Source organism: Micromys minutus (assembly GCF_963924665.1).
Source record: "Micromys minutus genome assembly, chromosome: 2".
NCBI lineage: Eukaryota > Metazoa > Chordata > Mammalia > Rodentia > Muridae > Micromys > Micromys minutus.
Genome location: NC_137971.1, coordinates 60,409,484 through 60,423,913, shown reverse-complemented (window position 1 = coordinate 60,423,913; position 14,430 = coordinate 60,409,484).

The following is a 14,430-nucleotide window of genomic DNA, read 5'->3' as shown; positions in this document are numbered from 1 at the left end:
GAACCAGAAAGCATTATAAAATAGCGACTGTGGGTGGGGCGATTTGTTACCCAGCAGCAGCTACTGCACCACTGTGTGCAACGGCAGCTGTTCCACCTTTCCTTCCACACCAGAGGTGCAGTACTGTGGGCGAGAGACTGGAGAAGTCATCTTAACTTTGCTTCCTTTGTTTGGAAGCGGTGAGGCTTTCCCAGCTGTTGCTCAGCTCCCTTCCTCCCTGCTGCAAAAGAGGAGGGCAGCAAAGGCCAGCAGGGGGCGCTACCAACCAACCCTGTTCCACTGTGGCTCTGAGCTTGAGTTGGTTCTCGGGTTGCTGGGCGATGAAGCAGCATCCTCAACGGGTTTCCAGGGAATCTCACTCCTCTTCTCCCTGCTTCCCTGTGGCCGCCTCAGGCAGTTTCATATTGACAGGCTAAGTCTGTTCCTGAAAGCGGAGGCCTTAATTCAGCATGGGAAAGAGGGTGCGCTAAGCATTTAACACAGCAGCTTCAGCTGGCGCTCCATTTAGAGAATGCTTATTGCGGTAACACAGAGATGTTTCTTCAAGGGTGTTTGACAGGCAATCTCTAGAGGCCATCTTCCCACGTCAGGTTTTTCCCCCAGAAAAAAAAAAAAAAAAAAAAAAAGATACATGGTAGTTATGTCTTTACCGTAACAGAGGAAGATTTACTTTCTTAATAATGGAGACCCTGATGCAGCTAGGCTTTACAGCACGCTGCAGTTAACGTTTGCGTTTGCCGTGCCGTTCCACCGGGAGGGTTTAATTGACAACTTGAGATTTGCCATTGCACAGCCATGAAACATCTGGGAAGCTTGAGAGACACGTGTTTTTACAGCCTTAAGGCTACTCGCAATTTGATAAGCGTAATAAGATATGGATGATCTAAATGCTTAAACATTTAATTACCAGGAAATGGAAGATGTTTTGGTTTGTGCTGTGTAGTTCATGCTTTCATAAGTTTTCACTTAAGCATCGGAGAACAGAAGCCAACTTTCTGTCTTTGCCTAGTTCCACCGCCACCCTCTGCTTAAAAAGCAGTGCATGACACAGTCCAGGAGAAACAGGATTCTGCTGGACAAAACTCTTGAGGGCCGGGGCAGCCCCCCCCCACCATGGGCTCAGAGCATCCATGCCAGTAACATGGTCTCCCTCCCTCTGGTCCCCTCGAGTGGGGAGCTTCAGCAATGGTGTGTGCAACATGGCCAGTCAGTCAAAGGCCCCTGCAAGATGAACACACGGCTGTGGCTGCAGGCAGGAGATGTGTGATGTGGAGAAGCCGGACACTCTGGGCCCAGAGAGTAATAATCAGCCTTCTCCCAGCCAAGCACAGCCTTGGCTTTGCAGCCAAATAATCAGGATATACAATCCAATGGCAGAGTAAGTTTTTAAGTGTCTTCATATATACATCCACAGATATATCATCTGGCAAAATGCATCTGTGTGTCTGCATGATACAGACTTTAAGTCTAGCTTTCTCTTTCTTACTGTCTCATCTGCCCGCCCCTTTCTCCCTTCTAATGCTCTTTCCTCCATCCCTCGGTGGTCTCTCACCTCCCCCAGGGAGCCCTCGTCAGAAGTGGCATATAAATTTATCACAGTCTTTCCAACATGAGTGTGCCACTATTTGGGCAAGTGCACATTTAGAGGGGCTTTGTCCTTGATTTTAGGAAATAAGAACCTGATTGGTACATTTTTCCGAAGCCAACTTTTCTCCCCTAGTAACCCCTGAAGTATCACATTCTTGGTGTTAGGGGGTCTCACTGCACCAGTCAGTCCAGGATCGTGGGACAGATACCTGCTGCAAGCACAGATTCCCAGCGGAGTTACCTACCTCGGTGTTTGTGTGTTGTTAATATTGACAGTTGGTACAAGCTAAAGCAACACTACAAAGTGACTCTAAGCAGCCAGACCAGCACATGAACCCCATCACTGTCAGAGATGGTGACAGCCATCTCCAGCACCATCCTCAGGTTTTGGCAGGTCTAAGATGAACACGGGCACAGATGTCCAAGTGCCACATTCCTCCTGTGTCCCAGAGCCTGGGACATGGGGTCTTCACTAAGCCTTAAGGAAGCTTCCAACCCTGACAAGTGTAATCTGATAGCTCGATAGATTCTCCAGTCTCCGCTTGGGCTGGTGCTTCTGGATGTCCTCTGCAGCCTCCCTGGTCCTTCCTCCCAGGCAAGCCTGTCGTGGCACTCGCCAACATGACTCTATTGCCTCTGCCTGATGTGTTCCCAGGGGGAAGCACAGTCTGTTCCAGAGCCTCTCTAAGTGCCAGTCACAGGGACATCTCCTCCTCTATCTGCTTGTCAGGTGACTCTGGGCTAAGAGTGGGCAGTGTGAGCCACTGAGTGAGAAATCCACACAGGAGAGGCTTTGCCAGAAGGTGGCAATCAGAAAGGTGAAGTCCCAGAAACTGTGATGGCCCATGAAGGGAGACAAGGACTGTCAGTCAGAGCAGGATGGAGGAAGAGAGAATAAAAAGGGACATGGCCTAGCTGTGACATTCTCACCTCCAGGAACACATGCCCTGGCACAAGGGATCTCACAGCACAGCTGCTTTGCCGTTGCCCACCCCTGAAGGCACCTGTGAGTCCTCCTGACATTGCCAAGACTTCGCACCTGTGACCCCAACACCCTGACCCATTTCAGGAAAGGTTTCGTGTGCATGACCCTGAACCCCTGCACTTATATTTAAATGTGCTTACTTTCTCCCCAATGAGGTTAACAGGAACAAGAATGGGCAGCTGAGGAAAAAAGTCTCCACAGAACCCAATATGGGAAGCAGGTAATACCACCGAGACGTTGGTTTGTGGCTTCTGGTAACGCTGAATCTCACAAACAAAAGCTTTGGGAAGCTATTTAGTCACACGGAGTCATCTGAGCTAGTGATTCAGAGGAGAGCCTGGTCCTCCAGCAGACCCTAGGTCAAGGTGCTCAGCATCAGTGCAGAGCATAGGTAGAAAGCAGCTCTCATTGCATATGGATGTGTCCAAGCCACAGACCATGTCTAGCCTGTACCCCAACATAGCAAGAGGCCCCAAGCCTTCTTCTGTGTGCTCACAGCTGAACACAGGCAGGAAGAGAGGGATCTTATGACAGGTGAGGGAGATCCCCCCACACTTGGGACAACACAGAGCTCCTGCATGGTGTGGATGGCATCACTGCTGCAGGGCCTCTTGCTGCTCTCCAGCCTTACAGGGGTCTCAGTCCATCCCCACTGTCACTCTGTCACCAAACCGAGCTGTGTTAACTCCTCCTCTCAAGTTAAAAACAACGTGTAAAATATTTGGCATTTGAAGAGTGTGAAACGGAAACAAACTTTATCAGAAGTCATATTCTTCTCCGGTCCCCTGTGCACCTCAAAATAGGATAAGGAACTTGAGAGAAGGCTCAGTCACTTGTTCTTCTTGCAGAGGATCCGAACTCAGTTTCCAGCACCCAGAGGTGGCTCACAGCCAGCAGACACAAGAGCAGAACCCTTTTTCCTATCTCTGATCAGAGAGAAAGGACGAACACATTCAAAAGTTCCACAGGGACAATCCCCAGGGCAGACAGTGACCCCGAGTACAGCCAAGTGCATGAGCCACTCTCTCCTTCCAACCTGCTTTGCCCAGTCCTGTGCTGGCCAGGGACTTCACCTCTATGCATTCCTTGAAGCATCCTAGGAATTAGTGCTGAAAACATATCCTCAAGAAGTTAATGCCTCTCTTGGGAAGCAGGGATGTAAGTCAAGTATTTTACAAATTTTATATACTAAAGGGTTCAAAGGTTGAGCGTGGTGGTACAGATCTATAATCCCGGCACAAGGGAGGCTGAAGCAGTAATATCTTGAATTTGTGGTCATCTTGAGCCACATAGCAAGCCCATGTCTAAAATAAATTTTAAAAACAAACAAAACAAACTACAACCAATACTGGGACTTGAACAGATCTGCTTCCCTTTCACCTTCCTTCAGAAGTAGGGCGTGCTCCAGAAACCTGGACGCCACACTGACTTCCAGCACAGGATGCCAAGTGAAGAATCATGGCTGTCTTGTTGGGCTGGAGGTAGAATGAGCTGAAGTAACCAAACTACCCTTCCTCGGGCTCTGAGAAGACCAGGGAATGTCACATCCAGCTTCTTCCAGCAGGACCCGTCCTGGGCAGAAGCAGTAATACCTTTTGACACTAGGTGCCACGCTCTCCTAGGAACCTAGGTGAAGCAGGCAAGCTTGCCTTCCTTCCCCATCTGGCACCTGGAGGTGTGACAGGCTGGGGGTGGGGGGTGTTTTGAAAGAAAAGCCTATTTACCATAGGAAGCATAGCCAGGCTTTCAGACATGCACGCTGCACACAAACGCTCAAACCACAGGGGAAGATCAATTAGAAATGTGTCTTGTACCTGAGAAAATGAGGGGGCGGAGGAAGCTGTCACTCTTGTTTTGGAATGAAAAAATGTCTCGAGCAGAATTGTGGTGAATGCCACCCCACTGTAGGACGGGAGGGGAGAGGGTGAAGCTCACGGTCACCTTCCTCCACACTGTGAGGTCAGGTTGCTTAGCTACAAGTACACCCCAAGAATTAGGCTGTAACATACACAGGGATCTCCTGGCCACACTCAGGACCCCAGTGTCTGCAGTGATGGCACATGCAGATTCGGGGATCTGAAAACACACCAGTTTGGCTGGAGAGATAGGTCAGTCACCACACAACAAGCTTGAGATATGAGTTCAGTCCCCAGAACCCATGTTTAAAAGCCCCATGCTTCTGCATGCCTGTAACTCCAGCACTGGCAAGGCAAGGCAGGAGTCCAAGGGCCTTCTGGCTAGCCAACTTAGCCAATCCGGTGAGCTGCAGGTTCCAGGAGAGGCCCTGTCTTGGATAATGAGGTGGAGAATAACTGAAGACACCTAATGCCATTCTCTGACTTCCACAGGCCAGCATGCATACACACTCACATGCATACGTGCAACATCACATACGTGCAGGCACACAAAATAATGCACACAAATACACTAGTTCTAGACATTCCAAGATGGCTCCAGGATGTGGACTATGCTGTGTAAAGGTGCCTGGAGAAGCATCTTTTGTCCCTGCTCTTTGCCCTGAGTCTTCAGGGAGAATGCCATCTTAGCTCACCCTAGTGGAAAGCCAAGAGCATACCTTCCTGAAAAGATGCCCAAGTTCTGGGCTGGGCAGCTTTAGCCATGGATAACCTCAGCATCTTCATTTCAGGAACAGCTACCTCAGTCTCCCTCTTCCTAAATTGCCCCTTTTTCTCAAATGGGTTCTTGTTTTAGGCTTTCCTGTGAGCCTTGCCCTGGCTTTGGCCAGGGTTCCTCATACCAGCAAGCTGGGTTGATACACAGAGCTCTTGTTTTAACTATTTTTCTATTGTTGTGATAAAACACTATGATTAAAGGCAACATGGGCAAGAGATTCATTATAGTTTATAATCCAGCATGAGGGAAGTCAGGGTAGAATCTCAAGGCAGGAATTGAAGCAGAGGCCATGAAGGAATGTTCTCCATGATTTTCTTGGTTTGGTTTTTATTAACAACTCAGGACCAAGACCAAAGAGCTAGCACTGCTCACAGTGTACTAGACTCTCCCATATCAAATGTTAATAAAAAATATATCCATAGACTTTCCTATCAGGCCAGTTTGATTTAGACATATCCTCACTTTTGGTTCCACTTTATTCAAGTTGACAAACAAAAGAAAAAAAGGAAGGAAGAACAGAGGGAGGGAGGGAGCAAGAGAGAAAGGAAGAGAGTAAGGGAGAAAGGAAGGGAGGGAGGAAGAAGGAAGAAAGGAAAGAAGGAAGGAGAAAGGAAGAAGGAAGAAAAGAAGAAAGAGAGGAGCGAGGAGGGAGGAAGGAAGGGAGAGAGGGGGAGAAAGAAGGAAGGAAGAAGGAAAGAGAAAGGAAGGAAGGGAGAGAGGGGAAGAAAGAAGGAAGGAAGAAGGAAAGAGAAAGGAAGGAAGGGAGAGAGGGGAAGAAAGAAGGAAGAAAGAAGGAAAGAGAAAGGAAGGAAAGAAGAAAGAAGGAAGGAAAGGAAAAAAAAAGGAAGGAAGTAGGAAGAAAGGAAGGAAAGAAGAAAGGAGGAAAGAATGGAGGGAAGAAAAGAAAGGAAGAAAGAAGGAAGGAAAGAAGGAAGTAGGAAGGAGGAAAAAAGGAAGAAAGAAGGAAAGAAAGAGGAGGGGGGAAGGAAATAAGGAAGGAAGGAAGGAAAGAAGGAAGGAGAAAGGAAGAAGAAAGAAAAGAAGAAAGAAGGAAGGGAGGGAGGAGGGAGGAAGGAAGGAAGAGAGGGGGAGAAAGACAGAAGGAAGAAGGAAAGAAGAAAGAAGGAAGGAAGGGAAAAAAGAAGGAAGGAAGGAAGGAAGGAAGAAAGGAGGAAGAAAGGAAAGCACAAACTTTCCATCTCACCTACATCAAAGCTGCAAGCGTTAGACAGCCTGACTAGAGTGGAAGCCACAGATGACTGACCAGCCTGAGACTAGCCACCTTCTACCATATACCCCATCACATTTGTGACAGAGTGGTTCCTGGCATGGCTGCTGTCCCATGCAGAAGAAGTACAAAAGGAGTCTTCCTGAGAAAAAGTGGGGGTTGCCACCTCCATGCATCTACTACTCAGGCTATCTGTAGTCAGCCACTGAAAACAAAAGGAAACCATTCTACTTCCCAGCCTCAGATTTTTGTCCACTGGGGATGTTTGTTCTCAGCTGATCACATGTGCTACCCTGAAAATAGATGCTCTTGAGAAAACAGCACATATCAAGACAAACCGGAATTACCCACCAGGTACTTGGTGACCATGGTGGCAGCTGCCACTTGTCCACTGCCCCTCAGAAGCCCTTGTCTGAAGTACTGCCCACTTATGAGCCCCCAGAAGCCAGGCAAATGAAAATGAAAATAATTGTACGTCTCATGCACTCACTCATGCCGCAGTAGAGCAACTGCTTCCCATTATGAGAACAGTGATACAGCCAGCAAGCAGCCCAGAGCAGACTTCAGGAGGGGCTTTCTTCCTCAGACACATGCCCTCACAACCCTTCCCTTACTGTCTTAGTTAGGGTTTTACTACTGTGAACAGATATCAGACCAAGGCAACTCTTAATCAGAACAACATTTAATTGGGGCTGGCTTACAGGTTCAGAGGGGCAGCACACTATCATCAAGGCAGGAGCATGGCAGCGTCCAGACAGGCATAGCCTGAAAGGTGCTGACTCCTACATCTTGTTCCAAAGGCAACAGAAGACTGTTTCCCATGTGGCTAGGAGGAAGGTCTCAAAGCCCACCCCCACAGTGACACACTTCCTCCAACAAGGCCACACTTGACACTCCTAATAGTGTCACTCCCTGGGCCAAGCATATTCAAACCACCAAACCTAACAACAGGTGGTTTCAGTCTAGCATCCCTCAACTGGACCAACCCCAGCTGTGATGGTTGAAGAGTGCACAGAAGCAGCTGCCGCCTTACCTGTTGTACATATATATTTAGAAAGTTATGGAAGATACAGTTTCTCAAAATAAGGAATGAAGTCAGAGTAAGGATGGGGGCGGGGTAGGAGAGTAAGAAAACAAGAGACTGGACACAGGAAAGAGGCAAAAAAAAAAAAATCCAGAAAGGAACAGATTGGGAACATCCTCAGACAACACTAATGCATGGAAGAACAAGAAGAGCCAGGTTGGAGCTGGAGGCTGAAAAACTCAGAAAAGAGTTCCCAACCAAATAGAGTAGACTCGGGCTTCACAGACACTGCAGGGAGACTCTGAAGAGCTTTGCCTGGAAGGCCACTGACTGGATAAGGCTCTAGGACACTGTCTGTTGCCTTAGAATGTAGTGCAATCTTTCTAAACACACTTTGGCTAAACACTGAGGCTAAGTTTAAGTAGAAGGGACTCAGGTCAAAGCGGCAAGCAGGCTCACCATTTGTAGCATCAAGCCAGCGGCTGGATGGAATTTGAAAATGCTATTACTGTGCTGCAGGACTCGGCAAACTGGGCTTCGTGCAAGGCAACACAATATATGAGGGTAAAGATGTGAAAGGGGCCGTGAAAATCTCTCTGAGAGCTTTCTAATGACAGGATGTTCTGCATTAAGAGAGCCCCAGACCTGACTACAAGGCATCAGGTCCTGTCTAAGGACCAGCAGACAAAACACCAGGAAGATAAACTGTACCTCAAGCCACATCTGAAAGATGCTGTTCAGGAAAGAAAGGGTAAGAGTGGGCAAAGGAATCTCGTGCTGAGATCTTATGAACTTGATTCAACCTGAATCCCAGCTTAAGGATTATTTCCTCTAGAGAGGAACTGCTTTAATCTATGTCTGTTGGAATTGTTTTTTAGAATAGAATGGACATTCACAGAGACACTATAAAGACAGACACTATAGAGTTAGCAATTTGTAAAAGGCAGCCTAAACATCCAATCACAGACATTACCCTGTGCATTTCAGTATCCTGGGGCAGGGAAGGAGTCTGTCCTAGGAGCCAGTGTGCCTTAAATATGCTTGCTATTGTGCAGGAGAATTTGGAGTTCCTTTAACTGTATCTATGGAACCCCTCTGGGTAGGGCTTCCCTTCCCCTGTCCCCTGCCTCATGGCACTTATTTTCTTTCTAGGGACAATTCTCAGGTGTGAGGTGTTGCTCATTCTGCCGAGTCCCAGCTACACGGTCACTGCATCCTAATGACAGGTCAATTTTGGGTCTTTGAGCATCATGTGATTCAGGATCCAACTTGTAACTCACAGATCAGGCATGTCTGTCCCCAGTGAGCACCTCGAGGTCAGACACTCAGGGCTGACAACCAAATCCTGCTTTACGCTGAGGTGATGAGATGTCCCCAAGCACTGATGACCCAGACAGAATCTGCTCTTGGCCCACAGTTCCTCTACGGAAACCAGTCCTCAGATGGCAGCCCACGAGCGCAATGAGACAACCACACTCTTCACACTGCGTGCTATGGATGACTTAAATCCCCACTCGACACGCAGAGCAGCCGCTGTCTCTGGGGACCTTGAAGCCAATTTTACCAGTCTCTTGGCATTTTCCTGGTCTCTATTTCAAAGTATGATACATAACTTCTGAAATGGAAAGCTATTTCCAAGGAGATGTTCAATTTACATCCTTGAGAAAGTGCCCCACAGTAGGGACACTTTCACAGTTATCCACATCTAAGGGACCCTGATAAAGGGCCCAGCCTCATTCAGGAAAACTTTTGGAGTTTGTGAGGTTAGAGAACCGGGTCTGGTCTTGAGAAAGTGATCATTAAAAACACCGCCTCAGGCTGAGGGTGCCACTCATTGGTAGCTTGCTTGCCTACCATGCATGAGGTTCCAGACTGATCCTCCGAATTAATTAAACTTAGGATGGTAGCTCATGCCTGTAAGTGCAGCACCAAAAAAGGAACAGGCAGGAGAATCAGAAATTTAGGGTCAACCTGGACTACAAAAGACCTGTCTCAAAAAATTAAAGTTTACGAAAACATCACCGTTCCTCCCCTGCATCGAGGGGGTTGTGAAACAAGCCTGAGGCTCACTGTCCCCATTCCTAGCTCCTGAGGAGCACTTCCTTGGAGACTCTCCCCCATTCCCAGGGCGGAGATCCATGTCTCACAGGGGCCAGGATAGGCCAGCAACAAGAACCACCCATCATGCCTTACCTCAGGGCCTGCAGGGCTGAGGCAGATGAATAACCCCACCCAAATACACACACACACACACACACACACACACACACACACACACACACTGCCTTCCTATAAGCAGTCAGTGGGTGGAAGCAGTCAGTGAATTTGTCAATTGACTAGTTAGTGAATTCTCATCCACACCCCAGCCACAGGAAGAACAATCACCATACTCAGGGCCTGACTAATCTGAGAACCCCTTTTCTCTCCTTTCCCCCCACGTCTCTGAATGACCCTACTTCCCCTGTCACCTGGCAGAAAATGCAAGGAAGCTTTACATTAAAGATAAATTAAGAAACTGCCAACAATATTCATGGATACAGTTCCTGCTCTTCTGGGAACGAAACAGCCACACAATAGCAAAATGACCCCAGGTCAGAGGTCAAGAGGAAGCTCCTGAGAAGGTGGAATTCAGGAGAGTCAGGTAAAGGAGAGCTTAGTCACCTTTACTTGGGCAATGTAGTCCTGTGCTCCAGGGCAAGCAAAAAGCCACCTGTGACTATTGCATATGCTTGGCCCAGGGAGTGGCACTATTAGGAGGTGTGGCCTTGTTGGAGGAAGTGCATCACTGAGTATGATTTGAGAGACCTTTCTCCTAGCTGTCTGGAAGCCAGTCTTCACCTGTCAGCCTTCGGATCAAGATGGAAAACTCTCAGCTCCTCCCATGCCGTGCCTACCTGGGTGCTGCCATGTTCCCACCTTGGTGATAATGGACCTGTAAGCCAGCCCCAATTAAATGTTGTCCTTTATAAGAGTCGCCTTGGCCATGGAGTCTCTTCACAGCAATGGAAACCCTAATTAGGACACCACCCCTGCTTGGTTATTTTAAAACACAAATGCCAGACAGGCCATTCCGTGTTCAAGGCAGATGAGATGTCATCGGAGGCCTAGCAAAATGAAGAGCCAGTGTACAAGCTGGACGTGCCCAGCCCCATATTGGCAGACATTTTAACCCATCCTTTGTTTTCCGGGGGCCCCTGCCTGTCATTCCAGGGCCCTCTGGGACCGGTGCTTTGCTATGCTCCAGTCTGTGCGCATGCTCCAGCAGGCATGACACAACACTGAGCTCCTCTGGGATACTCAGGACAGACTGCAGCACCCAGCTGCCATTGTGGGTGTCAGAAGGATGGTTCACTCCCACCTGCCTGGACTCTGTGGCCAGCGGAGTCTTTCCAATCACCAGATCCTACTGCTATCTAAAGGAGACAACTAGACACTGCCAACAGAGTCTAACGGTTGCCCTCAGGGCACTCTGGGGTGGGGAGGATAGGGAAGACCCGGGAAAAGGCCCTGGTTCTGCCTCTCACTCTTCAGGTAGCCTAGAGTAAGCCCCGGCTCATCTTGTTTGTGACAGTGTGAAGTACAGCAAGGCCACAGGAGCTGGGTGTAACATGCTGAGGCATCACGAAGATCTGACCACCCAGCTCCTGGGCTCCAGGCCAAGGGTCTCCATGGAAAGGTTTGCCCAGGAACCAATCGAGTGTGTGCAAAAGCTTTGTCAATTGTCAGGAGCTATATAAATGCTGGGGTTGTTATTTCTTAGCAAGTTGCCCACCTGTGTTCTCTAATTGTCAAGCACTCCTGAGCAGAGCAGATCTGGACACCGGGGCTCATTAGAAATTCCAGGCGATTCCGTGTCTTTTGCCGACCTCTGCATTAATTCTTGCCCTTTTCTCCCCTCATTAAGTCCTGTTCCCGGAGCTGGTATTAGCTCCCTAGTCTCTCCCCTGATTAAATAATGACCAGGGATCACTCAGTTTAGGTGTTCCCCACCTTTGTGACACCACCAACCTAAGGCAAGCCACCTTTGGCTGCACCTGTGATTGCTGTGGGTACTGGTTGGCCTGGCAGATACCACCAAATCACCTTTGGTCTATCTTCAAGCAGACACGTCTCGAGCCAACTTTTCAAAGCTTGCCGTTTTCATGGGGGAGGAGACTGCAGTTCTATAAATAATTAGGTTGGGTTTTAATCTTCTCTGCAGTTAAAGGACACTAAATAAACCCGTTCCATCAGCAGAGTTTCTCATCATGAAGCCTGGGATGGTTTGAGGCGCCCCCTGCTGACAGCTACGGAACCCTGCTCTGGTGTCTGCTTATGGCTCTACCGCATCAGCCCCCAGCTGGTTATCCAAACTGGTGTTTAACTAGTCACCCTTCACAGTGCCTGGCCTGGCCTCTTTGGATGTTTCCTGACCTGAATTAGAAATTCCAGCCCAAACCCGTTGCAGGTAAGAAAATACTGCAATGTTTGTGAATAATCAACGAGCCAATTCAAACATGGGGAAAGCGACTTACACATACCATTTGTCAAAGAAGGCACACACATGGTGAATGAGTACATGGAAGACATCCCAGACCACCAACCGCCAGAGAAATGCCAACCAAAACCACAGCGAGGCACTTCCTCCCACCGTGAGATGGGCATTGCCAAAAGGTAGGAAACAGAATGTGTAAGGATGTAGAGGAAGTGAACCCCTGCGCACTGCTGAGAGGGTAAAACGGTCTGGCCAGGTTGAAGAGAACACAACCCTTCAGAAAATTCAAACCAGGGCCGGGAGGTGGCTCAGTGGGTAAAGCGTTTGCTGTGCGAACATCAGGAAACCAAGTTTAAATCCCCAGCACCCACACAAAGTCAGCCATGGTGACACACATCTGTGACCCCAGCTCAGGAACTGAAGATGAAAAAATCCCTGGGAATAGTGGGCCTGCCTGTCTAGCCAATCAGTGAGAGAGCCCCTGTCTTAAAAAACATACAGTGGAGTGCAATAGAGGAAAACACCTCCTGTCAGTCAGCCGCTGGCCTCTACACATGTTGTGTAAGCGCATAGACATACATATGCATATGCACCCCCTACACACACGTTCGTGTGCACTCACACACACATAAACACACACACACATTTAAAACACAATTACTTTATGATGTGAAAATTCCATTTCTGGTTAAATTGAAAGTAGAGAGGCCAAGGGTGTTGCTCAGTGGTTAGAGCACTTGACTCATGTGACCCTTGTTGCAAATTCCCAATTCTGAGGAAGAAGAGCAAAGGTTTAAAAGCAGGGACTGAATCACATATCTGTAGACCTTGTTCACAACATTAATATGCAGAGTCCAAGTGCCCATCAGTAGGTGAGTGACAGGTGAATAAAGAATATGTCGCTTTGATCTGGTCAGGTTGCTATAACAACAGATCACGTCACCAACACCTTCAGCACCTAGTGGGCTTGCTCTCTGCTTCACTCTTGACTTCACATGAGACCTCTTTTGCAAGGACACAAACCGTGTTCTTGAGGCCCTGGTCCTTGTGGCCTAGCTGCCTCCTCGAGGCTCAGTCTCTTGATACTAGTGTGCTGGGGTTCATGTGTGAGAATAACACACTCAGGTCTGTGTGTGTGTGTGTGTGTGTGTGTGTGTGTGTGTGTGTTTGCACGTGTGTGTAGCCTACCCTATCCACGCACTGTAACACTATGGCGCCTTAAGAAGAAATGAAATGCTAATGTGTGGATGAGCCTGGACGAGAGGCTGCTGCGTGACCTGAGCCAGACAAAGGGAAAACTATGGACTCCTCAACTAAGACCATTTTTATGAAACGCTGCCCGATGCTCCTTAAGGCCTTGGAGCCCCAGAACTGTACAGGATGGAGTTCAAGTCCTGCCCTGTTGGGATCACAGAGCGAAGATCCTTGTGTCCATAGATCTCCAGACAAACCAAGAATGTTAAGTAGGCAATGGGAATGATGTGAAACCTGTTCCTCTATCCTGAGAGCTGAGCACTGGAGATAATTAACAGCCCGGCGACCTGTGCTATCTGTTGGGCCAGGTCACATCAAACTTCCACAACCAGGACCAGGGGTGGCTAGTAATCTAAATGACCCTAATATTTCTTGTCTAGGCAGAGGCTCCTCTAATCTCCCACAACCAGGACAAGAGGTGGCTGATAACCAAACTGACCTCTATGCTGTCTCTAGGACTGAGACCATAAGTACCCTGAGTTGATTTTTAGTGTAATTACACCTCCTTATGCACCAGGGACTGTATTATACCAGGAAACTTTTATCCAGATTATACTGGGCTTAAATAAACTGGGAATAAACCACCTGTTATTTGACACCCCTAAGTCTGATTCAGGTTGACAAAGTCCATCCGCACTGGGTTTTCAGCCTTATCTCTTCCCAGGATCCAACTCGATATCTGATACCTGCAGGGGACCCCCCCCCCCCACTGCCCTCACCAACATGTGCCATGTTGCTGCGAGAGCCCGGAAAGAGACCGTTCCAGACTTCTAAAGAAGCTAGGAACAAACGGGGTCACAAGTCTCCAGAGACTGGTTTATTAGTTGGGCTTTTGTCACTGTGACAAAATAACCTTCAATAAACAACTTAAAGAAAGACAGGTTTGTTTGGACTCGCAGTTTCAGACGATTCAATAGTTGCTCACTGGTCTCCATCGTCCTGGGCTATGGTCAGACAGAGCCTCATGGTGGGCCGTGCAGCTCAATTCATTGAGGCAAATAAAGAGAAAGATAGCATAAAAGTGACCAAGAACAAGGTACACTCTTCAAAGCCACCACCCAGCAAACTTCTTCCTCCAGCCATGCCCCACCTCCTAATCATTATTAGGACCTAACACATCCAGCCTAATACATCAATAGCCTTCCCAACAGCGCCACCTTCTGGTCAGCAAGCCTCAGTACAAGCACTTGATGGGAACATCGTAATTTCAACCTATAACATTTGTTCATAATTATTAAACAAAT